Source organism: Mandrillus leucophaeus, unplaced genomic scaffold, assembly GCF_000951045.1.
Source record: "Mandrillus leucophaeus isolate KB7577 unplaced genomic scaffold, Mleu.le_1.0 Scaffold674, whole genome shotgun sequence".
Lineage (NCBI taxonomy): Eukaryota > Metazoa > Chordata > Mammalia > Primates > Cercopithecidae > Mandrillus > Mandrillus leucophaeus.
In genome coordinates this window covers 629,788-657,266 of record NW_012107297.1, presented here as the reverse complement: position 1 = coordinate 657,266, position 27,479 = coordinate 629,788, and the positions used below count along the sequence as shown (strand labels likewise).

The 27,479-nt window shown below is 44.2% G+C and overlaps 1 protein-coding gene across 1 annotated transcript in view; it reads right to left on the bottom strand.

Moving 5' to 3' along the window:
• MAP6 (microtubule-associated protein 6) overlaps window positions 1–27,479 on the bottom strand; it is a 51,553-nt gene that overhangs the window by 22,314 nt on the left and 1,760 nt on the right. The window lies entirely within an intron of this gene.

The window sequence follows — 27,479 nt, the reverse complement described above, 5'->3', positions numbered from 1 at the left end:
TCGTGGTTTCTAATCAGCTGTTTATGATCTGTTATAGGGCTGGAGAGTAGATGGCTGACAATGTTCAAAACAGAGTTAAAAAATGTAGCTCCTGACGGAGGTCACGAGGGTCTACCTTGTTTGTTAAGTGCACGAGAGTCAATGCATGAGCTCTGTGACTTCTGGGGTCTTTATTGGGTCTGTTCTCCTTTGGGGGCACAAAAAGCTGCATTGTGGGAAAGGAGGAGTTAGGGCATGAATATCTGCGGAGTTAGGTTCTTCCAAGGCCCACTGTCTCCCTCACTGATGACTCCCTCCTTCAGGGCTCAGAGAGGACTACCAGGAACAAGGAGTCCGCAGGAGGCAGAAGAAAGAGCTTGGACTGAGGTGGAGACACGCAGGCTCTCACGCTAGCACTGCCTTATGCTGGCAGGCCTTTCCCTGCTCTAAGCATTCGTTTTCTCATTTGTAAAATGAAAGAATTAGGCCAAACAAGGTCCTTATAATGTCCTTCTAGCTCTGAGGCTGTCTTAGTTGATAAAGCTGATTTGGTAATACTGAGCTTGCTGGTTATTTGACCTCCTGATCTCTGTATTTCTCTAGGGGAACTGGCTCATATGTGAAGAGAGACCACTGGCTTTTAAGAGACCCTTCCCTGAGCTTCAGACTGTCCTTTCCAGTGCAGCCTGCGCCTCCACCTAGATGCCCCGTTGTTATGGTTCGAATGTTTGTCCCCTCTAAAACTCATGTTCAAACTTCATCCCCAGTGTGGCAGTATTGAAAGGTGGGGTCTGTAAGAGGTGACTGGGTAATGAGGGCTCTGCCCTTGTGAATTAATTAATCAATTCCTAGATTAATGTATTAATAGGTAATTGATTAATGAGTTGCCATTGGAGTGGGACTGGTGGCTTTTATAAGAAGAGGAAGAGAGACTTGAGCTGGCACACTTGGCCCCCTTGCCATGTGTCACCCTGTGCTGCCTCAGGACTCTGCAGAGTCCCCACCAACAAAAAGGTCCTCACCAGATATGTCTCCTTGGCCTTGGACTTCCCAGCCTCCAGAACTGTAAGGAATACATTTTATTTCTTATAAATTATCCAGTTTCAGATATTCTGTTATAGGCAACAGAAAATGGAAAAAGACACCTACCAACAACTCATACTCAATGTCCCTAGACCCAAATCATCTTGTTTTCACTGCCAAAAATTATTTTCTCCTCCTGGATTCTCTCATCATTCATTTTCACCCATTCATGCATTCATTCATTCACTCATTCATTAATTCATTCCTTTATTCACAAAATATGTACTGAGTGCTTATGGTCTGCCTAACAGGATGCTGGGTGCTATGGAACCCTAGCGAGTAGGAAAAGGCCCTGTGAGGACCTGCAGGCAGTGTGGGTGGCTGGGCTCACATTTAGTGGGGAAGGGCATAAGAGGCTAGACAGGCCATGGAGGCCCTGCCAGCCATGTTAAGGGGACAGTCTCCACTGTAACTAAGAGTTGCCAAATGATTTCAAGCCAAGGATGAGTGTGGCCAGGTTAGTTTTGGAAAGAGAATTTTGAGAGCAGTGTGAACAGCGGACAGAAGGGAAGAGTGGAGGCAAGAGGCCAGGCAGGAGACTGTGCAGTTAGGAAGTGGCAGAAGCAGGGGACAGAGAAGAGGGTGCTGGGTCAAGAGAGAGAATGGGCAGGACTTGGAAACTCATGAGCGGTGGGAGGTGAGGTCAAGGGGGCATCTGGGGAGACGCCAGGACTCTGGCTAGGGGGCAGTAGTCCCCCACTGAGACGTGGAAATTGGGAGGAAAATGGGCTTTGGAAAGAGGTTGAGGCCCTCCTGATTCTGTTCACGGCATCCCACTTACCCCAGTAACGAGGCTGTTCTTGGATCCCTTCCTCATCCCTCCTCCTCACTTCTCCACCTTCTTTAGGTTCAATCCTCCTTCCTGACCTGACTTCTGAACCATTTTGGCCCTACACACAGGCCTAGGGGCTCTGGGGCTGTGGCCAACATTACCTGCCAGAGGCTACAGTCTCTCCCTCCTTCCCTCTAACCTTCAGAGCCGAAGCCTTGCCTGTTAGATGGGCTCCTGGTATTTGGGCCTGGGCCTCCCAGGACCAATTCAGTAACAACCTTGCTCCCGAACATGTGACAGCAGAAACTTGGATTCTCTGTCACACCCCTGCCCACTTCCAGAACTAGCACTGAGATATGTGTACCCTATTCCTAAGCACTGCTTCTGGGTCACCTCTTGCAGACCAGCCTCTGCAGCCTCCTGCATCCCTGCAGTGGCTCCTGTGGGCTGGGGAGCATCTCACCTGTGAGCACTATCAGTGGGACATGTCCCTGTGGGAAAGTTTGGTAACCCCTGATCTTGAACAACTGTGGTACGTCATCTTCACATGAGACCTTTTTAATGAGTTGCAGAACAGGTTCACTGTAATTATGACAGATGGTTAGGTTTAAGCCCAAATTCCATTTCCTAGAAACTTCTTTGTGAAGGTGTGAAAATGAGCCAAATAATAAAAAATGAAAAAATAAAAAATAAAAGAAAGAAAAAAGAACTTTCTTTGAACTCTCCATAAAACCTCCAGTCACATGCAACAACTAATATTATGTCATAGAAAGAAAATTAGCTACCATTCATTAGTTGCCTTTTATAAGCTGGAGGATTTTGTTTTATTGGTATATTCTCTATAGTTCTTATAACAACTTTGAGAACAGGTACTATTATGCCACTTTTATAAAGGAGGGTAACCAAGGCTCAGAGAGATTAAGTGGCTAGAATAAGGCAATGCAACTAGCAAATAGCAGAACTGGGGTCTGAGCTCAGGTCAGTCAGGCTCCACAGGCCACAGCCTTCCCACTACACTTTGGCAATGCGCCAGAGCTGCAGTGTGCTTGGCCTGCCCTCACTGGAGGTGTCTGTGCAGGGCCTGGCCTGCTGCCTGCAATGCTGTAGAGGAGTTACATGACACAGACCAGGCTAGATGGCACCTAAGCTCCTCCAGCCCTGAGATGCTAGACTGAGAGCAATATGGGCCACACTCTTGCCCTGTCATGCCCAGTGCCTCTTGACAAATTCATGGTCCCCTGTAACATGATCTCCCCTTCCTATGCAACTACATTTTTTCTTGATCATTCATTCATTCATTCATCTATCCACTCATCCATTCATTTGGCATCTGCCACACACTAGCCAAGGGCATGGAATGTGCCCCACAGGGATGTATAAGCCATGGATGAGGTGTCTAGAGTTCAGGTATCTAGACTTGACCATGTGTGATCCTAAGAAAAGACAGAATGAATCAAATGGGACAGGGTTCAGAGGGCAAGAGGGAAAGGAATGCTTAACTCTGAAGGTGAGTGAGGACTGGGGAAAGGGGTACTGAAGGATGTCAACAGAGAAGCAGATGAAGGGAATTCAGGCACTAGTCTGAGTCTGTATGGCAGGTTCAGACAGCAGGTGAACTGATCAGGGTGGCTGCTCAGGATGCAGGGTGGGGTCTTGGAAGCTGTGCAAAGTGCCCAGGATGGATAGGAGCCGAGGCCAGGCAGAACAGAGCCTGGATGCCATGTTTGGAAGCATGTGCTATGCCTGGGAAGATGCTGAAAGTTTCTGAGCAAGGCAGCACTGTTTCTCCATTGATGGTGCTCTCCTACTATCAGCCTGCCCCGATTCTACCTATTCTTTAAGGCTCAGCTCAGGGGTCTCCTCTTCCAGGAACCTCTCCTGGGTTACTCAACCCCAAATTTCCCATCTCTCAGCTCCTGGTCCATTTACTTTACTGGCCATCTTTGTGGTTACCAGGCAGTTTCATGCCATTCTTCCGTTCTTTCATGAGTCCATTTTGTCTCTCTTAAGGGATAAGATAAGACAAATTTTATGACAGAATCCTACTCTTGAGTCCAGTCTCATTTGCATGGCTGCAAAGGGGTATACTATGTCAGGCTGCAGGTTAGGGTCGAGCAGGGCTAGGACTCCAATCCCTGCCTGTTTCCCATACCCTAGGCTGCCATACAGGGCCACACTCCGTATCTTCTTTACATTCTTCACAGGATTTAAGGGCTTGACATTCAGTGGGCAGTTAATGTTAGTAGCTATTGTTAGATTTATTTCTGGTCAGCTGATGTCACTTCCTCCTGAGCCCTTCCTTCCCTGCCCTACATGGGGCAGACACTTGCTTCTCGGTGGCATGGGAATGCCTGACTCCAAAGCTCACACCTGGGGGTGGATGTGTAACCCAAGCTTGTATTGGTGTCCTTCAAGCTCATGGCCACTTTGGCTCCTGGAAGTAATCACAAGAAAGCCATTCCCTTCAGTCAGCCTGGGTGTACACCACAGTGAGGCCCTGGGCACACTGGGAGGGTCCCATATCCGTGAGTTTCTACTCCTGACATCCCAGAGATGCTCCTCATGCCACAGCTTCTCTAGTATTGTGATGTGTAGAAGTCACAGGGACAGGGTGCTCTGTAAGTGCATCACCAAAGGCCTGCTGTCCCCTCCACAACAGAGCCTCTGGTGGACCCTGTTATTTGAGCCTTGAAACATGACCTATCTCATATACAATCCTGCAGCGGCAGAAGGAGAGTCTGGGGCTATGATATCCCCCAGTGGGTGGGTAAATTGCAGATGAGTGGGCTCAATCGATATATTCAGATCTGGGTTTAAATGACTCTTTGATGGCTTATTTGTGCTGGGAAAATTTATGGAGAGAAGGCTGGGCCAGCCCTCAACCCCCTACTAAGGGATGGCAGAGCCAGGCCCAGTTTGAGCCATCTCAGGGAGACTTAGTGGGCAAGATTATTTTGGGCTGCTCCTCCAGAACCTTTGAACAACCATATAGTCACATTCAGAGCAGCTGCCAAAGCAGGACTTTGGGATCTTGCTGATCAGGCAAAGTTTTCAGAGGAGTCAACATTCAACCTTCAACTCCTCCTGTCTGGTCTCTCTGTTCCTTCTGTGACCTGCACCTCTCTGTAGCATGCAATGTGCTATATTTTACCTCAAGCTACCTGTGTAGATGACTTTCTTCCCTTCCAGACTGTGCCATCCCTGACAGTAAAGGCGGTCCTTTTGCATCCATGTAAGTCTCATCATGTCTACGACAGGGATGTGGAATGCAGCTCCCACCTCCCCGTGGCTGCTCCAGCCAGGGAGGGGGTCTAAAGTTGCTATGCAACATCTCATGGCATCCATATAACTTCCTACAATATGCCCACAAGTTCTTTGATACTTCTACCTTACATAGAGCTTAATTCCTTCCTCTTCAGTGTGGTTGGACTTGGGGACTCACTTCTGACAAACAGAAGATGGTGGGAGTGGTGGTGCACAACTTCTGAGAGTGGATCATTAAAGGCTTTGCAGCCTCCTCCTTGTACTCTCTCCAGGATTACTCTCTCTGGGGCAGCAAGCTGCCATGTCATAAGGACATTCAAGTAGCCTTTGTGGAAAGGCCCATGTCAGGAGGAACTGAGGCTTCCTACCGAAAGTCATGGGAGTGAAAAGTCCTAGAAGACCCAAACCACCCTTGACATGATTTCCTGAGAGACCCTGAGCTCGAACCATCCAGCTAAGCCATCCTGGATTACTGACTCTTAGAAACTTTATGAGGTCAAAAATATTTATTGCCATTTATGTGACTAAGTTTTGGAGTAATTTATTACAAGCAACAAATTCTAATACAAATCCCAATCAGAAAATTTTCTCATCAAAAAGGGTTTAAAACACTTGTGTCATCTTAGCAAGGCAGAAAATACTGGTGTAAGTGGAGCACAGAAGTTCAAGTTTCCAGCAGAGCTGCAGCATGATCTTAATGGAGAGAAGTCATGCTCTGTTGTAAGAAACAGGGTGAATGGTCTGCAGCCTTCTTTAGAAGGTAGCAAAGCCTCCAGTGCAGCAAAGCTGATAACGATGCAACTGCCTTGGATCCAGGTCATAAGCCGAAAAAAGAAACATAGGCCATCACAGAAGAAAATGATGTCTCAGAGCACACAGCACATGCAAGCTTCTCAGAAGTGCAGACAGAGGTTAACAGGGTGAGAAGAAGCATGGAACCTGGGCCAGATGATGATGATAAGTTACTAGAAAGAGAACTGGCTCTGGAGTGAGATACATCCATCCTAGCTCTAAGCCATGGGCCAGGTCTTGCCTGCTCTGAACATTGGTGAACTCATTTGTAAAGGATTTATACACGGCCTACTCATAGAATTGATGCAGGGGTTAAATGAGAAAGAATGTAAAGCAGTTCTTTAGTTGAAGAGGACCTGGACATTCATATCAGAATTACAAAGCCCATGGTAGACACGCGCATAATAAATGTATTTGGCTTTCATTACAGAGTCGTTTATTCAAGAAAAATTACTGCATTTCTTCTGTGCTCCAGACATGGAGCTAGAAATGCAATGTGTACAGACAGATGAAGCCCCTGCCTCCACAGACCTTGTTGTCAGGTGGGGAGAGATCAACAATTACATAATCAAATATCTGTGACAGCTATTGTTACACTTCTGAATGCTGCAGTCAACGTTCTGGTGCCCAGAGTGGGCAAAATTTGGGCAGCAGCTTCCAGCGCCAGGCTTATTTCTGAGTGCATTTCAAGTTAGACTTGAACAAAGTAGCATTCAATGAATGCCTGATTAATTGAATCTCCAATACTGAGGACCCACTATAAACAGATGTTCCCTTTTTAAGACCTTGTTCCACTTAAGCATAGTTGCTTGCAGTCATTCAAGGGGAGATACTGAAAGAGCAATTATAGACGGAGAGCCCAAAGACAGCCTGTCACTGATGAGGCCAGGCCCCAGAAGAGGGAGGGAGGGAGGCAACAGGAGTGAGCGGGGTGGGCGGGTTTGGCCCTGGAAAGTATTGTAAAAGAACAGAGGGGAGCCTGTGCTTTCATTGCTAATGTGAAAAACACTGACATTTACAAGAAACAAGGAAATATAATTATATAAGGAACAAGTTTTACTGCTGTGAAGAACATCTACATGTGTTAATCGGTACAAATCACTTCTTGATAAAAGTAGAGACTTAGAATAATGGATTGCTGACAACTATGGCCATACAAAAATCCCATTTCTCTGTTCATAAGGGAAGAGGAATTTATTTATTATGTGTCTAAGTATTTATTATTTATTATGTATCTAAATCCTGGGAAAATAAAATTCTTTCCCCATCTTCTTCATAAAAATTTTTTGACATTCCTCGACTGCTTTACGAAGGAAGAAGACAGTGCTTTTAAGTCTTAAGGGTCTAGTTTTCCTACAGATTTTTGTAGGTAATTTATGTTGCCATGGAAACATGTTAAGTCTCTGTTCAAAAATCTCGTCTACATTTGTTATTGTAAAGTGTTCCTGAAGAAGGGAAGCCGTCTCCTTTGTGCACTCTGATGGAGGCAGCCGCTGAATGCTGTCGGTTGCCAAGCTATTGTCAGGATGTGGTTAACGGAAGCAGGATCTATAGATTAAAAACAAAGAACATCCTGGGGCCTAGAGGGCTGCAAGTGGTGTAGAGAGCTTCTGTCTCCTTTTAGAATGTAGTAGAAGATTGCTTTTTCCTGGCCAGAGATGACCTGGCCAAGAGAGCAGCTTGAAGATCTATGTATGTGTACATGCTCGTGCACAGTTCTCAGTTTCTTTTGTGTGAAAGGGAGAAAAAAGTATTGCATAGAGAATGACAGTATTCTAATTATTTAGGATCATTTTTCTCATCCATTAATATCCAGTAAGTACAGGTATACCATGGATGATGATTTCATAAAATGAGAAAGCACATGCTTGGACAAAAAATGGTCAAGTATATAAAGAAAAGTTTGAAGCTAATCTGAGTAGATAATTAATAGAAAAGAATGCTCCCTCTCTCTTACATAGAAAGATTAGTAACATCTGGCAATGATAGGTGTCAAGGTTTGGGCCCCTGTACTAGGTAAATGGCTCATTCTGCATATAGCTGCTATCTAAGTCTAGTTATGGGTGACCTGCAGCTTAGAGGCCCTTGTGCATCTGGAAAACAGTGTCTCATTCAAAGAAAGTCCACAGGAACAATGTATATAAAACCATGAGGATGGACAATTAAAAATGAAAACTGCTCAAACTAGGCTGGGCACGGTGGCTCATGCCTATGATCCTAGCACCCTGGGAGGCCAAGGCCGGCGGATATCTTGAGGCCAGGAGTTCAAGATCAGCCTGGCCAACATGGTAAAACCCCCTCTCTACTAAAATACAAAAATTAGCCAGGTGTGGTGGTGGGTGCTTGTAATCCCAGCTACTCAGGAGGCTGAGGCAGGAGAATGGCTTGAACCTGGGAGGCAGAGGTTGCAGTGAGCCGAGATCATGCCCCTGCACTGCAGTCTGGGCAACAGAACAAGACTCTGTCTCCAAAAACAAACAAACAAACAAACAAAAAACCCCAAAAACTCAAATTAGGAGTCAGTTTGATTCTACACAAATTAATTTCAATTGCAGTATTTATTAGAAACCGTAGGAAGAAAAATGGTGCAAAATGAGAAAACCTACAGTTGGCCGAGGTGGAGGGTAAGAGTGGGGGAGTGTGAGAGTTAAGACAAGTACACTTACAAATAAACCTCAAATAGAAAAAAATAAGAGATAGATGAGAAGTGATAGGGTTGTAAGAAAACTTCCCCATAACCATTTCCCCATCACTGTCAGGGTTTATCAGTCCTAGGAATGCTGAGGTGGTTGTGCCACAAAGCCATAGAGTTATCAGTTGAGATTGAGGAGAGAAGGCTACGCTCTTTTGGTTAGCTGGGTCCCCAATGATCTGTGTCCGTCCTTGCAGAAAGATGGTTCCCTAGACTGGAAATGGAAATGTTGAAGGGAGATAAGCCCTGAAAGGTGGGTGGGAGTGCTGCTCCTTCAGTGGGGTAACCTAGAGTTCTGAGAGTAAACTCTGTAAAAACTGCCAAGGACACAGTATGGTACATCTAGCGAAGTACTACATAAACCTGTTTCTGCTTTTTTTTTTTTTTTTTTTTTGAAAAAAGTACTTAATGTGTTTTAAACAAAGCTGGCACTAAAAATAACATCATTTTATGAATTCTTGAGAACCATGCTAATTTACTCCTTAAAATGTTTTATAAGGGAATACTGGGAACAACTCAATGTCAATAAGTTTGACAATACACATGAAGTAGGCAAATTCTTAGAAAGATGCAAATTATAAAATTGACTCTTGGCTGGGCGTGGTGGCTCACGCCTATAATCCCAGCACTTTGGGAGGCTGAGGTGGGAGGATCACTTGAGGTCAGGAGTTTGGGACCAGTCTGACCAACATGGTGAAACTCCATCTCTACTAAAAATACAAAAATTAGCCAGGCATGGTCGTGGGCGCCTGTAATCCCAGGTACTTGGGAGGCTGAGTCAGGAGAGTTGCTTGAAGTTGAGAGGCAGAGTTGCAGTAAGCCGAGATCATGCCACTGCACTCCAGCCTGGGCGACACAGTGAGATTGTTAAAAAAAAAAAAAATGGACTCTTATCCCTGAGTGCAGGGGTAGTCCCTCTCACCTGCTTCCTCAGATGACTCTGGAAGCTTCCCCACACCACTGGGTACTGAGACAAAGCTCCCTGACAGTCGAGACCGGCAGACCTCTATCTGGTCCCTGCCCTGGCCAGAGGCCCCCCTACATTGACCTCCTGTTGATGCCCTGGTGGAGCCGACAGGTGCTCTGGGAGTCCTGTGCTTCCTGATCCAATAGTGCCAAATCCTTCATCTCCCCCAGAAGCAGAGCATATCCCTGGGACCCCTCGGCCACTGCCCGATCCGTGAGCCTTCTCTGTTTCTGGGGCCTCCCCCACCACAGCTCTGACTCCTGCCTCACAAAGGACTAAGCAGGCTGAGGGGAAGAGGGTGGGAGAGAAGATACAAACATAGAGGAGGGGAGGCTGCTCTGGCAAAGTCTTTAAGGCTTTTGGAGGTCCAGGCCTGGGGCCAAGCAGGAAAGTGTGTGCGTGAGGAGTGTGCGCAAGTGTGTCCGTGAGTGAGGTGTGCGTGTTAGTGTGTGTCTTTCCTAGGACACACCATACCCTGTGTATGTATGGACGTTTTTGTAAAAAAGAGAAAAATCTGAATGAATGTTTTATTTGCTTTAAAAAAAATTGACTCAAGAAGAAATAGAAAACCTGAATAAACCTATATCAGGTACAGAAATTGAATTCACAATTTTAAATCTTTTTTTTTAATCTGTACATATATTTTGTATTTGTTACTTATTTTTTAACTTTTAAGTTCAAGGGTACATGTGCAGGTTTGTTACATACGTAAACTTGTCACAGGGGTTTGTTGTGCAGACTATTTCATCACCCATGTATTAAGCTTAGAACTCACTGGTTATTTTTCCTGATCCTCTCCCTCTTCCCACCTTCCACCTTCTGACAGGCCCCAGTGTGTGTTGTACCCCTCTATGGTTTCATATGTTCTCATAATTTAGCTTCCACTTATAAGTGAGAATATGCAGTATTTGGTTTTCTGTTCCTACGTTAGTTTGCTAAGGATAATGGCCTCCAGTTCCTTCCATGTCTCTGCAAAGGACATAAAAAAAGAAATACGGACCACATTTTCTTTATCCAGTCTGTCATTGATGGGCATTTAGGTTGGTTCCATGCCTTTGCTATTGTGAATAGTGCTGTGTCTTTATACGTATATGTGTCTTTATAACAGAATGATTTGTATTCATTTGGGTATATATCCAGTAATGGGATTGCTGGATTGAATGGTATTTCTGTCTTTAGATCTCTGAGGAATTGTCTTCCACAATGGCTGAACTAATTTACCTTCCCACCAACAGTGTATGGGCATTCCTTTTTCTCCACAACCTCACCAGCATCTGTTATTTTTTGACTTTTTGATAACTGCCATTTTGACTGCCATGAGATGGTATCCCATTGTGGTTTTGATGTGCATATCTCTTAGTAACTTAAAATCTTTACACAAAGAAAGTCCAATGCTTGATGGCTTCACTGGTGAATTCTATCAAACATTAAGGAAAAAATAAATACCAATCCTAACAACTTCTTTTAGAAAACAGAGAAAAAGAGGCTGGGCATATTGTTTCAAGCTTGTAATCCTAGTACTTTGGTAGGCCGAGGTGGGTGGATCACCTGAGCCCAGGAGTTTGAGACCAGCCTGATAAACATGGTGAAATCCCATTTCTACAAAAATACATACAAATTAGCTGGGTGTGGTGGCTCATGCCTGTAGTCCCAGATACTTGGGAGGCTGAAGTGGTAGGATGGTTTGTGCCCAGGAGGTGGAGGTTGCAGTGAGCAGAGATGGTGCCACTGCACTCCAGCCTGTGTGACAGAGCAAGATTCTGACTCAAAAGAGAAAAAAAAAAAAAAGAAAGAAAGAAAGAAAAAAAAAAGAAAATAGAGGAAAAGAGAATGCTTCTCACCTCATTTTAAGAGGACAGCATTTCCCCGATACCTTGATACCAAGCCAGTCAAACACATCACAAGAAAAGAAAACTATAGGCTAATATTCCTCATGAACACATATGTGAAAACTCTTAACAAAATATTGGCAAATCAAATCCAGCAACATAAAAAGATTTAAACACCATGACCAAGTAAAGTTTATCCCAGGAGTACAAGGTCAGTTTAACATTCCAAATCAATTAGGATAATATATCATATAGTAACAGAATAACGAACAGAAACCATATGATCATTTCAATATTCTTAGAAAAATCATGTGACAAAATCTAACACCCTTTCATGATAAAAAGAAATATTGCTGGGCGTGATGGCTCACTCTTGTAATTCCAGCATGTTGGAAGGCCAAGGCAGGCAGATCACTTGAGGCCAGGAGTTCAAGACCAACCTTGCCAACATGATGAAACCCTATCTTGAAAAAAAGAAAGAAAGAAAGGAAGGAAGGAAGGAAGGAAGGAAGGAAGGAAGGAAGGAAGGAAGATCATCAGTCTAGAAATAGTGGGGAACTCCCTCAACTTACTAGAGGAAATCTACAAAAACCCTACAACTAACATAATACTCAATGGTAAAAGACCAAATGCTTTCCCTCTAAGATCAGGAACAAAGTAAGGATGCCCACTTTCAACCCTTCTATTCAATATTGTATTGACAGCCATAGTCAGTATAATAAAACAAGAAAAGAAGTTAAAGGCATACAGATTAGAAAAGAAGACACAAAACTGTCATTATTTGCATGTAACATAATCTTGCATTTAGAAAATACTCGGCAATTGGCCGGGTAATCCCAGCACTTTGGAAGGCCAAGGTGGGTGGATCACTTGGGGTCATGGGTTCGAGACCAGCCTGGCCAACATGGTGAAACCCCATCTTTACTAAAAATACAAAAATTAGCTAGGTGGTGTGGTGGGTGCCTGTAATCCTAGCTACTTGGGAGGCTGAGGCAGTAGAATCGCTTGAACCCAGGAGGTGGAGGTTGTAGTGATCCGAGATAGTGCCACTGCACTCCAGCCTGGGCATAGAGCAAGACTCCATCTCAACAAAAACAAAAACAAAACAACAAAGGCTACTAGAAAAAATGAGTGAGTTTAGCAAGATTGCTGGATGCTAGATCAATACACAAAAATTAATTGTATGTCTACATACTAGTAACAGACAATGGGAAAATAAAATTTTAGAATTTCATTCACAATAATATCAATCAGAATACAACAGAAATAAGGTTTTTTTTTAATTTTTAATTTATTTTTTAATTTAAAGAGACAAGGTCTCACTCTGTCAGCCAGGCTGGAGTACAGGGGTGTGATCATGGCTCACTGCAGCCACAAATTCCTGGTCTCAAGCAATCCTCCCACCTCGGCCTCCCAAAGTTCTGAGATTACATGTGAGCCACTGCACTCAGCCAGTAATAAATGTAAAAAAAGAAATGCAATGGCTGTACACTGAAAACTACATAATGCCGCTGAGAGAGATTGAAGAAATACTATAAATAGATACACCATATTCATAAACTGCAAGATTCAACATTGTTAAGATGGCAACGCTCTAGAAATTGATCTATAAATTCGAAGCAACTAATATCAAAATCCCAGCAGGACTCTTTGTAGAAAATGACAAGCTGATCTTAAAATTTACAGGGAAATGCAAAAGATCTAGAATTGCCAAAACAATTTTGAATAGGAGAAAAAAAGTGTGAGGATTTACACTACCTGATTTCAAAACTTATAAAGCTACTGTAATCAGTCAGTGTGTTACTCACATAAGGATAGACACATAGATCTATGAACGGAATAGAGTGTTCAGAAATAGATCTTTGCATACAGAAGTGTGCTAAAGCTGGCTCACACTGGCTTACAGCAATAATTGTTAAATTTTCAGGAATTCGATGAACTGATTGTTAAACTATTGGTAGCTTGAAAGCAGCCATGTGACAGTATTCATATCAGGAAATTGGCTAACACTATAAATAAGACAAATAAGGCCCTTCTTTTTTTTTCCAGAAAGTGGGAAAAAGTTATTAAACATTTATCATCCTACCATTGGCTCACATATATAGTCAATTTATTTTTGACAAAAAGATAGAAACAGCCTAAATGTCCATCAACTAATGAATAGACAAAATGAGTGTATCCATATAATGGAATACTACTTAGCAACAAAAAGAAATGAACCAATATGGATGACTCTTAAAAACATGCTAAATGAAAGAAGGCTAACAGAATATAACACATATTGTATGATTCCAACTACATGAAAATTCTAGAAAAGGCAAACTGTAGAAACAGAAAGATCAGTGGTTGCCGAGGCCTGTGAGTGAAAGGGAGGATGCTAAAACTGTCTTTCAGAGACGATTGCACCAACGTATAATTTTACTAAATCTCATGAAAATATACACTTAAAGGGGTGCATTTTATGTTATGTAAATGATACCTCAATAAAGCTGTTTAAAAATCCAGCTGGAACATCCCCTTTCCTGACACCCCTCCCTTTGCAAGGGGGTGATCCCTGCCTCCTCTGATGCCCACCTTCTTTGTCTGACTTATACTGTGATCTTTGTTATTTGTTTCCAAGCTCATCTGTGGGGCCTAGGAGAGCAGAGGTGGCATCTGACCCATCTGTGCATCCCTGGTGTCTGGTTTGGAGGTTGGCACGTTTCAGCATGCACTCAAGTCAGTGTTACTTAACCAATGAATAAACACCTTTGTCTTACTTTTTTTTTGAGACAGAGTCTTGCTCTGTCACCCAGGCTGGAGTGTAGTGGCGCTATCTCGGCTCACCGCAACCTCTGCCTCCTGGGTTCAAGCAATTCATCCATGATGAAAGTGGCACGAAATACCACTTCTATTGCATTTTGTGCTGCTTTTGATTCTTGTTGCTACTGATTCCCTGGAAGTGATGCTGATGAAGCCCGGTTGCCCACACTGAGACCCTCAGCTGCCCACCCTGTCTCACCTGCAGTGGCCAGAGCTCTGGAGTGCGTCAAGGATGTGCAGCTGGGCCAGCTGTGGGTGGGCAGTCTGGTGAGTGAATCATGGACTTCATTTACCCAGGCCCAACTAACCTTCCCTGGCTTCGATATATTTCTTTCTTTTTCACATTGTAATTTTACTTTCAGCAAGCTTTTCAGCAACCTGCTAACTCTAGAAGTAATAGACATACTCAGAGGTGTCAGTGTCTGAGAAAATGTGAGACTTGTTTTTCAGGCCATGAAATCCAGAGGGGCTTCCTCAAAAATGGGATGTGGAATTTCATCATGAAGCTGCAGCATAAAACTTGCCTGGGCCGGGACCCAGGGTGACAGGGGTGTGCTGTGGCCAGCACCTCAGAGGCCAATTGCTCAGGGCGGCTGCACGACTTCCTTAATTCCTCTCCATGCCAGAGGGGTGGGCAGCACTTACATGCACTCATTCTCTCACCTTCAGCACAGCCCAGTAAGGCTGGAGGCCCCCTGGCTCCTAGAGACGTTCAAGGTCTTCCCTGAAGTGTCACGGCCAGTGAGGGCCTGACTAGAACCCAGGCCCATCCAACTCCATATCTCAAGCTCCACGAGCTCCCCTGTAGATGCTTGAAGCATGTTCATTAGTCTGTGTCTGCATGAACTGCCCCTGCCTTGAATTTTCTGCTTCCCTTTTCTACCCGAGATGCAACTTAAATATAGCCCAAAAAAAGGAGTAGAGAGAAAGAGGCTAAGGGCACAAGTCAGCGTAAAGCATGGACCCATCAGGAGAATAGCCATGTTCTTTCGAAAGGCATGATCACCTGCACAACACGTCCATATTCCAATGGACAACAAGTGCCTACTGAACACACCTTGCACATAGCAGGTGCTCAGCCTACATAGTAAGCATTGTTTCATGCCGCTGGGCCTCTGCCAGCGATTCTGTTCAACACGCATTGAGGATGCATCCTAGAGTAATACGAAGATGTGAACTGGCCTCTAACCAGGTTCAGCTGAGTGGGGCAGTAAGCCTCCCTCAAAACAAAGAAAACAAAAGTGCACACCAGGACCTGGGGAGAGCAGGTGCTCTGGGAGTTCAAGGGCCTCGCCAAGGAATCTCAGGGCAGTTTTAGAAGAGTAGGAATTTTCAGGGAGGGAAGGGGAGGCACTGACATTTCTGCAATCCTTCCCTCCCAGCATTCACAGGAAGATCATCCCCACAAACTCATTAACACAGCCACAGTGCTTGGAGTCATCTTTAGAGGCATTTTCCAGGCAGCCTGGGATGGCAGGTCCAAGCCCGTCATGTCATGTGCATTCAGCTGGGCAAACAAAGCCCTTGAAAACACCTAGTCTTTGGGGGAAGTAATTAATATTTCAAAGGAAGCCTCCTTCGCATCAGCACCCTGCATTCTTTATCTGTCAGCTGTGCAGGTCGTCAGGCTGACATCCTGGGACTGAGAGGGACAGAAGAGAAGAGGATGTTGGGGCCTACAGTGTGCACCAGATGCTGCACAAACATGCCCTCAATCCCCACACAGTGCCACCAGGCGGGGACTTCCCCTCATTCTAATGAGAAAACCAAAGCCCAGAGAGGTGAGCGATTTGCTCAAGGGCACACAGCTAACAAACAGGAGGACCAGAACTCAAATTCAAGCGTGAACCATTAACTTCAGATCTGACATTTTCCTACTTTTCTACACTAATCAGTTTCTGTACAGAAAACAAACAAACAAACAAACAAACAAACAAATGAAAAACAAAAAAAGAATCCCAAAACTTTTTTCTCTTACTTCAATATCAAAATAAAACTTAGTACCAATCACATGCACAAATTACACTACCAAAAGGGAGGCACACTTCTGCCACGGTTGAAAATAGGCTTGGCCTGATTAAAAGACCTCTGCTAATTCCGCCTCTGGAGGATCAAGGCCAGACTCCTCAGCCAGACCATGGATCCAGTCCAGCACAGCCCACTTCTGTAGGCCCATTGCCTCCCACTCTCGTCCTCTGAGCAGCTTATCCACACTTGCTTATATTGCTCTGTTTCTAGAATGCTCTCCCAGGCCCCATGCTCTTTGCTTCACCTCACACGTGTCACCTCTGTGAGCCATCACTGACCCCCAAGATGGGATGAAAACTCTCACTCCAGCTCCCACACGGCATCCCAGTCTGCTGCAGTCATCTCTTGACAAGCATATATCCTCTCTGAACTGGATGCCCTAGAGGATGGGAGCGTATCTGAGCCTAGCCCAGCACAGAGCAGGCACTGAGAAAAGGCCTGCTGAGTGAATATGACTGCCTAAGAATCACGGAGTAGCAGAGCTGGACAGACATCTGAACACTTTCATTTTATAGCTAAGAATTATATGAAGGCCAATAGAGGCAAAGAAGGTGGAGAGGTGAGGAGGGACCACACACTGGAGCTCAGGCTTGACTCTGGAAGCAGCAGGAGCCACTCAAGAGCTCAGAGCAGAGGAGTGACGTGATGATGTGGCCTGGGAGATATTTTGTTTTGATGACTCAGGCCACTTTGGGACAATAAGAGGCTGGGATAGGGAGAGACTAGAGGCTGCAGATTCACGTATGTTTTATTTAATAATAATCTTAATTACAAACTTAGTGTCACTTCTGTTAATAAATTATTTAATGCATTTATTGAGTGCCTGCAGCAATTATAACATGGGCATCCTTTACTGAGGGCCCACTGTGTACCAGGTGCTTTGCATTCATTATTTAATTTAAACCTCAGAGCCACCTTTTGAGGTAGGCACTATTACTTTCTGTTTTGTGGATGAGGAAACTAAGCTCAGAGAAGTGAAGTTACTTATCTAGGGCCTCAGAGAGACTATGATCCAGGCCCTGGGAAGAAAAGACAAGAAGCCCACAAGCTAGTGACGGGCAGAAAAAGAAAATAAATTATTTGAGTCATTTGATATCAGAGATGCTATAACCCAGGGAAACAGAGGGAGCTGAGGAGGCCCAGAGCAGGGCTGTAACCGCTAGCATGAGGCAATGAGTGAAGTCTAATTGTGATGGTGGCAGAAAAAAATGCATTACAAATTGAAAACAGGCCTACTGTCCTATTACTTACATTTTCTCTTTTTGGAGCAGAGCCAAACTGTGTATAACCCAGGAAATGGCTGAAAGCAGAGAGGAAATATGCAGAGCACCCCTCTGTGAGATTCAAAAATCATCTTCATGCTTGTAATCATTCAACACAGACACTCTGCACCTGACCTCCCAACAATGGGATTAGCCTGTCTTTCTGCCCCAGGGAACTCTGTGCCATCTGGGGAGACCTAGGGGTCCTGGGAGAGAGATGCTGATGGTCCAGCAGCAGCTGGCCTCACACAGGCCCACAACTTAATTAGGTTCCTAGGAGGGCAGTGTGCAGACATAAACCAGTTAGTAAGGGGCACCAGAGTGCTGGGTGTGGAAGCGTCAGCTGCAAAGACATGCCTAAACGGCCTCTGCTCTGCACATGCGGCTGTACTTGCACGTACGTCCGTGTCTGTACGTGTCTTTGTGTGTGTGTGCTCTGGCCAAACAGTAGGAGGAGGGAGGGTTGGTAACAAAAGGACCTGAAAACAAGGGGTCCGTCCCAGTGAGAAACTGATTTGCTTTGAGACTACTGATGCTAATGGTGACGACTGTGAAGGTAGATGACAGAGAAGCTTCTTGGTTCCAGAAACTGTATGAGGCACACTTTTTCACTATCTCATTTAATCGTCATGGAGACCCTATGGAGTAGACACTGTTATTATCATGCTTGTTTTACAGATGAGGAAACAGGATCTGAGGGGGTTCCGTGTCTTGACCTTGGACAGCAATAAGTAGAGATGTTAGGATTAAACAAAAATACTACAATTAAGAGCCATGTCCCAGAACTGAAATGGAACATTCAGCTGAGGAACTGAGACAATACCAAAGTGGGCACAAGGTCACAATGCAGGATCGTCAAAGGAAAGGCTGAGAATGGTGGAGGGAGAGGACACTGGCAAGAGTTCTATGTGCTGTGACGGGGCTACTTCTCTCCTCTACTGAAAACAAGAGAGAGGCTCAAGGACACCCACATCTCAGGGGCTGTGCTGGAGCCATAGCTGACTCATCTGAGAGACCTAAAGGCCCAGGAGACAGCTGGCTAGCTGATCCTGGAGCAGAGGGAGAGAGAAATGGTTGTGTTGGGGGTGGCTTGTACTCTGTTTGCTGGAGCAAAGAATGCACAGTGCTGTTTTCCTGGAGCAGATGGGGTCAAGAGGGCCAGCTGAAGTGGCAAACAGATCCCACCAGAAAGAAGCTGGAGGGACTGCAGGATGTTGGGGGTGAAAAAGGAGTATGGAAGCAGCTGGAGAGATTCACATTTATCAAGGGACTGTGGGATGAGATCCAAAGTGATGGGTGGGGGCCTCCAAAGAACCTAGCAAAGCGCCCGCAAGAGAAAGATCCCACCTTAAACACCTGCTGGGGGAGAGCAGTCACCGTGGCCACACGGGTCCAAGCGAGAGCTCGCCTCCTCCCCACTCTTGCTCCCTGAATACCAACCCTGGAAAGGTGAGGAGCTAGGGGAGGGGAGGACAGGGCAGTAGAAGCCCACTGTAGGCATCTCCTCTGCAGCACGCCAGAACGGCAGGAGGGAGAAAAACATTCACTTTAAAAATAGACTGACTACTTTGACTATTACACGGGACTGAACATTTAAATTACTGGAGGACTTTTATTTGCTGACATTTGCCAAGTTACAAGACCTCCCTAAATATTGTACAAGTTATGAGACTCATCCAAAATTTTGTGAAAGGGGAGGGGAAGAACTTGACCTGGAGAATAAATTTAAAGGGATAGTGGGAGGCAAAAGTAAAATCACCTTGCAATTATGTCTGATGAGCTGCATTTGTTGAAAGTAAAAGTTACACTTACAATGAATGAAAACTTACTATGTGCCAGATGCTTTAATAATAGATTTGCACACTTGATCTAATGTAATCTTAAATCAACCCTGCAAGATAGAAGTTACTACTCCTGTTTTACAGGTTGGAACACAGAGGCTCAGAGACGTAAAGAGATCTGCCTAAAGTCACAGAGCCGACAAGTGGGACTCAGGCTCATGAGGACAAAAAGCCTGCATCTCTCGTTTTTTTGTTTTTATTTTTTGAGACAAAGTCTTGCTCTGTTACTCAGGCTGGAGTGCAGTGGTGCGATCTTGGCTCACTGCAACTTCCGCCTCCTGAGTTCAAGTGATTTTCCTGCCTCAGCCTCCCAAGTAGCTGGGATTACATGCATGTGCCACAACATTTGGCTGATTTTTGTATTTTTAGTAGAGATGGGGTTTCACCATGTTGGTCAGGCTGGTCTTCAACTCCTGGTCTCAAGTGATCCTCCTACTTTGGCCTCCCAAAGTGCTGGGATTACAGGCATGAGCCACCGCCCCCTGCCAAGCCTGGGTCTTTCTATCGTGTCTCTGCTTGGGACTTCACAGGTCAACTTGCGCCAGTAAAAGTGGTGCTCAGGGTGGGAGTTTTTTGGCATCCTGCATATGAAGTACACTTTTTTTTTTTTGCTCAAAAGACTGACTTTATATTCTTACATTCTTTTATTTTGAGGTCAAAGGGATTGGAAAAAGTTTATTCCACAGCTGCTATCACCTGCTTGTTTGTCAAAGGGTTAACAAAAACTGCAGTGTCATAACCAAATAACTAGATCTAGGTCTGGATGCAAGTTTGTAAACAGGGCTATAGATACGTTGACAGGGGTGGTGGTGTGTGGAGGGAGCTCTTACTGAAGGACAGTGAGGGCATTGCCGGGAGGGGAGTGGGCTGAGGGAGATGAAGAGGAGAAGAGAAAATAAGAAGGCAGTGAGAGGAAGTCTTATTGACACAGGAACAAAAGTCTTGGTTCTTGTTCATCAGCAACACACTGAATTCTCATGTCTTCTAATATCCACCACAATTAGTAACTACAGCAAAGATAAGGCCAGGGCCTACCTTACAGAAGAATGCTTGATAAAACACACTACTGGATTTCAAATCTGTGTTCATATGAGTGATGCGAGTGTGTGTGCATGTGCTGCTGTAACTATCATCACCACCACCTTCACACCATTGTCTTCGTCGCGGTCTTCTGAGCTTTCTGACTCTACTCTCTCCCGGAAATCCACCCCGCCCAGTTAAAGAACCAGCATGGAACCTGGGCTTAAAATCCTCCCACCTTCACTGGTGAATTCTTGTGTCTTTGTCTGGTTTTGGTGTCAGGGTAATACTGACCTTATAGAACGAGTTCTGAATTGTTCTCTCTTTTTCTATTTTTTGGAAGAGTTTGTGAAAATTGGTATTAATTTTTCTTTGCATGTTTGGCAGGAATCACCGGCTTAACTGTTTTTGTAAACCATTGCATCTAGTTCACAGCTGATGTTTATTAAAGGTAATGAATCTGTTTCTATAATTTTGTATCTTACCTGATATAATTTAATGATGAATATTTAACGTAAATTTTTAAAAGAGGCTTTTATCTGATATATCATAGCATACTACAGAAGTCCAGACTGAAGTACAAATTTCAGACTATTTATACCAGATCTTGAATTTCATAGATGTGACCGACTAGTCACTCCTAAAAATAGAATCCTTCAAATGTCTCTGGGTACCAGGTAACAGTCATTCAACTAAGCCCTGCACTGAGTTCCAGCTTCCTATCTGTATCTCCCTAAACTCATTACTAATTAAAGGAAGCCACAGCTACATTTTAAATACAAAATGCTTAACTTACAAAGGCTTGTTAAAAGGTAATGATTCAAGTATTTTGTTAATAACAAGGACTTATTACCTTTTAAGAACTGTCCAAATGTATCATAGAATTTGTTAATAATGAAAATTCCACTGTTCTTACCCTTGTGGTGAAGCCCTGGAATCTGATTTTAACAAGTTCCTTGGGTGATTCTAATGCAGTTGGTCAGAGGAGCATACTTTGAAAAACACCACTTTAAAGTTATCAGGACTTTGTGGATAAAGATGATGAATAAAGTAATTTGTGTCTATAATAAAGTGCCTGGCACACCACTTGGCTCAAGGTGGCATGCTGTGGGTGCCAATGTGACTGGTTTAAGAAGCATAATGCAAATTACCTTAAACAGGGCTACAGCTAGGTAAAAATTGTCGATAGGACTGCAGGCTTATCTAGGTATTCTTGGTCACTCTCCCACAATCTCCACTCATTCTCAGCAATAACAAAGCATGGACTATGAAAAAGGGCTTGTGTTTGGAATCCCAATTATGCTGTGTATCAGCTGTGGAACTTCAAGAACTACTCTCACTGAGCCTCAGCTTCCTCATCTGTAAACAGCGATAATGTCATCTACCTTACTGTGGTGGTGTGCAGATTTAATAAAATACAGTGTAATTTTTTTTTTCTTAATTGCCCTTCGCCCAACCCTCTCCCACTCCCCTCCTCCAGATGGGCTCATGTAACACAGGGCCAGCAGGAGACGGCACAAATGCACTTTCACAGCTACAGTGATGGATGGCTGTCAAGTGGCTGTCTTAGCTAAGGAAACTCAAACATAAAAAGAGAAGAAAAGGAAGCAGATTCAAAGGCTGGTGATGAGATGATCAAGTGCTTGCTTCAGAACACAAATCTCAACATGAGACCAGTGAAATTCAACTGAAGCAGAGCACACTTATATCCTCAGGTGCTTTGATATATTTAGGAGGAAATGAGGGAATATCAAGGTCAGGTCTAAAAGGAGATCAATGAAAAATGATCATTTCTGCTGTTGCAGGAGATAGGCACTGGGTATACAATTATTTCACTTAGATGGAATGATCCAATTTCATCCAGCAAGTACCACCAGTGAACACATTTCTGGTATATTTTGCTGAATGGACACCAAGTTTGTGAATAAGTGAATTTCTAGCAATGGGGAAATTATCTCTGCGAGCCCCATACAGGCATTCCTTACTTTAAATCCATCAATTTAATCAACGGGGAGTGTAAAATTATAGGAGTCTCTTTTGATTCCTTTTACATTCATTTCCTACTATGGCTTTGGGATTCAAATGATTAGCTCTGTGACATTAGGGGCAAGTTACTTTACCTCACTGAGCCTTCTTGTTTAATCCTCACTTCAACCCTATTAGCTCTATTCTATTTCCAGGAACATGGGGATAGCGGGTGCCTTACCCAAGGTCACCCAGCTAGTAAGAAGAAGATCTGAGCCCAGGGCAGGCTTCCTCTGTGTTCCATTCCAACTCTAGGGACTTGCACAGGGACAGCAAATTAGGGGGAAAAGATCACTTTTTCAGATGTTATTCTGGGTTTTTCCATGTTCAGCCATCAGAGTTTATAATCCACCAAAGGGAAGATTCAATGTCTGTATAATCTCTGTAATAATTTGTGCGAAAGTGTGTAAAGAAATGTCTCTCACAAACAGACAGGCATGGTGAAGTGGACTGCATGAACTACTTTGTATGCCTTCCTGATTCTTGGTTGTAAGTTAATACATCCATCTTCTTCTTTCCTTTCTCACAGAATAAATACCCTTCCGTTACCACCACTTTTGTTTTGTGTGATTCTATAATCTACTGGCTTCTAACTGTTCACTATTCAAAGAAGATAGATACAAGGACCTAAGGGTAAGAGATGTACACAACCTCAGATAAAGGGTAGTATTCTCTGGACTAGGGAATTGTGGGAAGACAGTGATAAGAAGAGATTAGAACTAATCACTATTGTTATGACTGTGTAATGTGGAAATTAGAATCATCTATCCATCCAGTCAGCCAGTCAGTAATTCCTAGAACCCTAGAATTTTAGAGCTGGCAGACATCATAGAGATAATTTAATTCAATATGTTAATTTTCACAGATTGAAAAAATTAGATGGAGAGAGAGGAAATAACTCCATTAAAGTCACATAGCAACTGATGGCAGAGCTGGAACCAGCATTCCAGTTTCTCATTTCCTGGTCTAGTTTTGTTGTTGTTGTTGCTGTTGTTGTTGTTTTGCACCAGAAGATACAGTATTTTAAAGGTACTAATAGTATATTGTTATTAAAAACAACAATAGACAATATCTCCACAAAACCTGACTGTTTGTAACATACCTTTACTTAAGTATTTCATGTGAGTTACCATGTACAGGGCATTAGAAATTATTCCATTAAGTATGTCCTCTGAATTGCTTGGGTTTGCTCATAAATCCCCATCCCACAGGACTTATGAAGGCAAATGATCTTCCCAAAAGGTCCATGTGCCTTTTGTTCTTTAGGCTGATCCTCATATAACTTGAAATTAAATCTCACTCCTCTGAGAGATACTCTGGGTAAACTTAGGATTTTTCTGTGGGTAAGTATTTCATAAGGAATGCTAGTGAGAGATGCTCAAAAGTTCACTCATTCATTTGTTTAACATATATTAACTTAGGTGCTGTGCGAAGACATTGGGATACAACAGAGGACAGAGGATACAAAGTCCCTGCCCTCTCGGAGAGCAGTGACTTACATTCCAGGGAAGGGAGAGGGACCATAAGCCAATAAGCTGGTATGTCAGGTGGTGGGAAGTTCCAACAAGAGTAATAAAGGTGACAGAAAGTCACATGTGCTGTGTGTGTATATGTGTGCTTACTTAGGGTCAACAACAGCCTCTCTGACAAGTGACATTTGAACACCTGGAGGAAGTGAGCCTTGTGGAGCTTCTGCGGGAAGAGTGCAAAGACCCTAAGGCAGGAGGGTGTGTCTGAGGAATGCTGAACAGGCCAGTGAGGCTGAGTGGGAGCTAACAAGGAGTAGCAGAGATCAGAGAAGGGCGAGCAGAAGCGGGAGGGCCTTGGATAGCAGAGAGAGGGATTTGGTTTAATCCTCTGTGCGATGGGGAGCGGCTGGAGGATTTGAACAGACCTGATCTAGCTCCGAGTGGCATGATTTGACTCTCGGTTTATGTTTACTTCAGCTGCTGCGTTCAGAACAGACACTAGCTGGGCAAGGCAGAAGCAGGGAGACCTGTTAGGAGACTCCTTCGATAGTCCAGACAAAAGATTATGATGGGTGGGCGAGAGTAGCTGCGTCCCCATCCCCAGGCTCAGCAGAAGAGACTCTTGAGTAGAGATACTTGCTGAAACTTGTTGAATGAATGAAGAATCTTACACAGGAAGTATGTAAACAGTGTTAAGAGCACATAAATGAGAAGATTTATTCTACTTTATGGAAGTGGAAGCAGGGACAAAAATGTCAAAGAAGACACGAGTCTAATCTTTGTATTCTTTTTTGTTTTTGAGACAAAGTCTCTGTCACCCAGGCTGGAGTGCAGTGGCACGATCTTGGCTCACTGCAACCTCCGCCTCCTGTGTTCAAGCAATTCTCCTGCCTCAGCCTTCTGAGTAGCTGGGATTACAGGTGTGTGCCACCACATCCAGCTAATTTTTGTACTTTTGGTAGAGACAGGGTTTCACCATGTTGGCCAGGCTGGTCTTGACCTCAAGTGATCCACCCACCTCGGCCTCCCAAAGTGCTGAGATTATAGGTGTGAGCCACAGCACCCGGCCAAGTCTCATCTTTATGATATGAATTCACCAAAGATGGGAGACACATGGCTTTTCATGGCCAAAGGATGGCGAAAGCAAATTCCACAGAGACGGCTCTTACTAGAACTTTCAGAGTACCTTCGCTTGCTTGGAAATGGGCTCTTCAGACGAGAAAGCCTCGGCCTCTTTAGAAAGCCATGCATGGGTTAAGAGAGATGCTGACACTTTTCAAAATATTGTGCAGGAAAATTTATTTTTCTATTAATGAGTGTTTAAGGGCTATTAAAACTGTGTTTGTCATCTGTAATCTGGCAGCTATAAAGAGATGCCCTTTTATTATTCTTTCATTGAGCTTTCTCACACCAAATTACTAATGAGGTAATTACCAACGTTGTAATTACTGTATAATTACTAGGGGAGTGGGAAGGAAAATGTGGAGCAAAATAGGCGGCCAGGATTTTGGTTGTTCTGTCAGAGATTTGATAATAATGATCTCTGTGAAAGTCGGTGAACCAAAAGTTTAAGGCTCATAAAATGGAAGCAATGGCACTCGGGTATTGTAAAGCAATCAACAGGAGGTGCAGGAGCAGCCTCTGGGTTCCCCTGGGGACTCTGCTCTTCTTGGAGGCAGCCTGCCTGGGACATAAAGGAGCCTCTGAAAACAAACAGAGCCGGCCTGAAGTCCTCCTTCACACCTCACTTCCTGTGAAATCTAGGGCCTGTGTGTCTGAGCCTCATTTTATTAAAGTGAAAAGGGAAAAATGTAACTCCTAGGTCTGCTGTGAGGGTTAAACACATCAACACCAAGACAAATGAGCGGCATCTGGTGCTTACAAAGTGTTCATCTCCTTAAGCCCCTTCCATCAGCACCAGGCCAGGCAGCGTCTCGCTGCCAAAAGCCCAATTAGGCAAGGCCAAAAGACTTAGCAATTTTTCAATAATTTTTACTCAAGTTTACTTGAAACTGCTAAAACACTTTCAATTAGTTTGTCGGTTCATATTTTTAAATTTTTGAGGTAAAAATAGAAACTCATGGGGATAAACATGGCGTTTGAAACCACACAGCTGCATCGGCAGCCAAGCTGTGTCTCAAGCCTTCTTGCAGTCTGAGGACTTGGTTCCTTGGCTTCATTCTTTTCTGAGCCATATCAGAACATCTGTAACGTTAGCCTCCCCATGCAGCTGGCCCAAGCCGGCCAGAGCTGCAGGAGGTAGGGCTTTGGGGAGGTATCTTCATTGTGTCTGTGTGTTTAACATCTAGCTCAGCGGATCCTACGCTCGTGTAAGGAGCTGCCAGGCATGAGATACTGAAGCACGGGAAAGGCTACGGTTGTTTTATAGTAAGTACACAAAACCTCTTTACCCAAGTGTAATATTTACCCTTTAGATCCTAGAATGCATCTGGCATTGTTTTCTCCATGCTGGTTCCCAACTTTAGTGCTCCTAAGAATCACCTAGGGTGGGAGTGAGGGGCTTGTCAGAATGCAGAGTCCTGGGCCCCACCCCCATAGTCCGCTTCTGGGTCCCAGGAAGCTGCACTTGAAATGAGCACTCCAGGTGATTCCGATGCAGGTCCACAGATGGTGCACATTGAGAGAAACTCTAAGGTATTTACTGAATCTGCCCAACAACCTTGGGATATAAACAGAATAAACATGGTTCAGAGGGTTCAAGTAATTTACTCAAGGTGGGCGACTTGCCAATGAACGATGGGAGCTGGGCTCCTTCCCCTCACCTGCCCTGCTGAAAAGCCATTTCTTCTATTAAGCCTGTGCCAGAACAAGTATACTTCAAATAATCTCTTCCTCTTAACCAAAGAGTGCTTCTCTTTTGTTACTTACAGCTTTTCATCTTATACAATGCTAGCATGAAGCACCTGCTTTGCCTCTGTATTAAGTGCATCTTTTTTATTCTGATATTTTGGCATCTGGGGCCTTAGAGATGCTCTGGAAACTGCCCCTCGCTCCCTAGCCCCCACATACACCCCAGGACTAGACAATTTTTAGAGATAGTAAACAACTTGTCTATGAGGGTGCCTTTTATATGCAAACCAACCGACCCAATAACCATTCCCCAACCATCTCCTTTAGCAGGCTCTCACACTTGGACCACTATTCCCCTGCCCTAATCACCCCAGGGCCAGGTACCAGACCACTGTGGACAGCCCCTGTGCCCCAGAACCCACCGAAACTATTCAAACTAGCCAATCCTAAGCCCATTTAGCCTGCTTACCCCAGCTTATCCATTCCTTCCTGCAAAAACTACAAAGAAGCCTTTCCTTCATATTACCCCTCAATACTTCTTGCCCCCTGAACCAACTTGGTGCTTCCCTGTGTGGCCTTGCATGGCGCAATATTCCTCCTGGGAGCGAACTATCTCTTTCAATGGCAGTTGTCTCCTGATCCACTGGCCTCATCATATATGAGTAATAATGAAGTTTGCATTTGAAAACAGCCTCCCATACTAAACTGGAAGCAATCTGAGGATAAAGCCCTTCTCCCTTTTCAACAGCTATTAATTAGATTAACTTGGTGTTTTGTTCACTGCAGATGTTCCAAAACTATTTGTTGAGTTAATTTAAAGAGTCAAGAAGCTTAAGCGAAGCC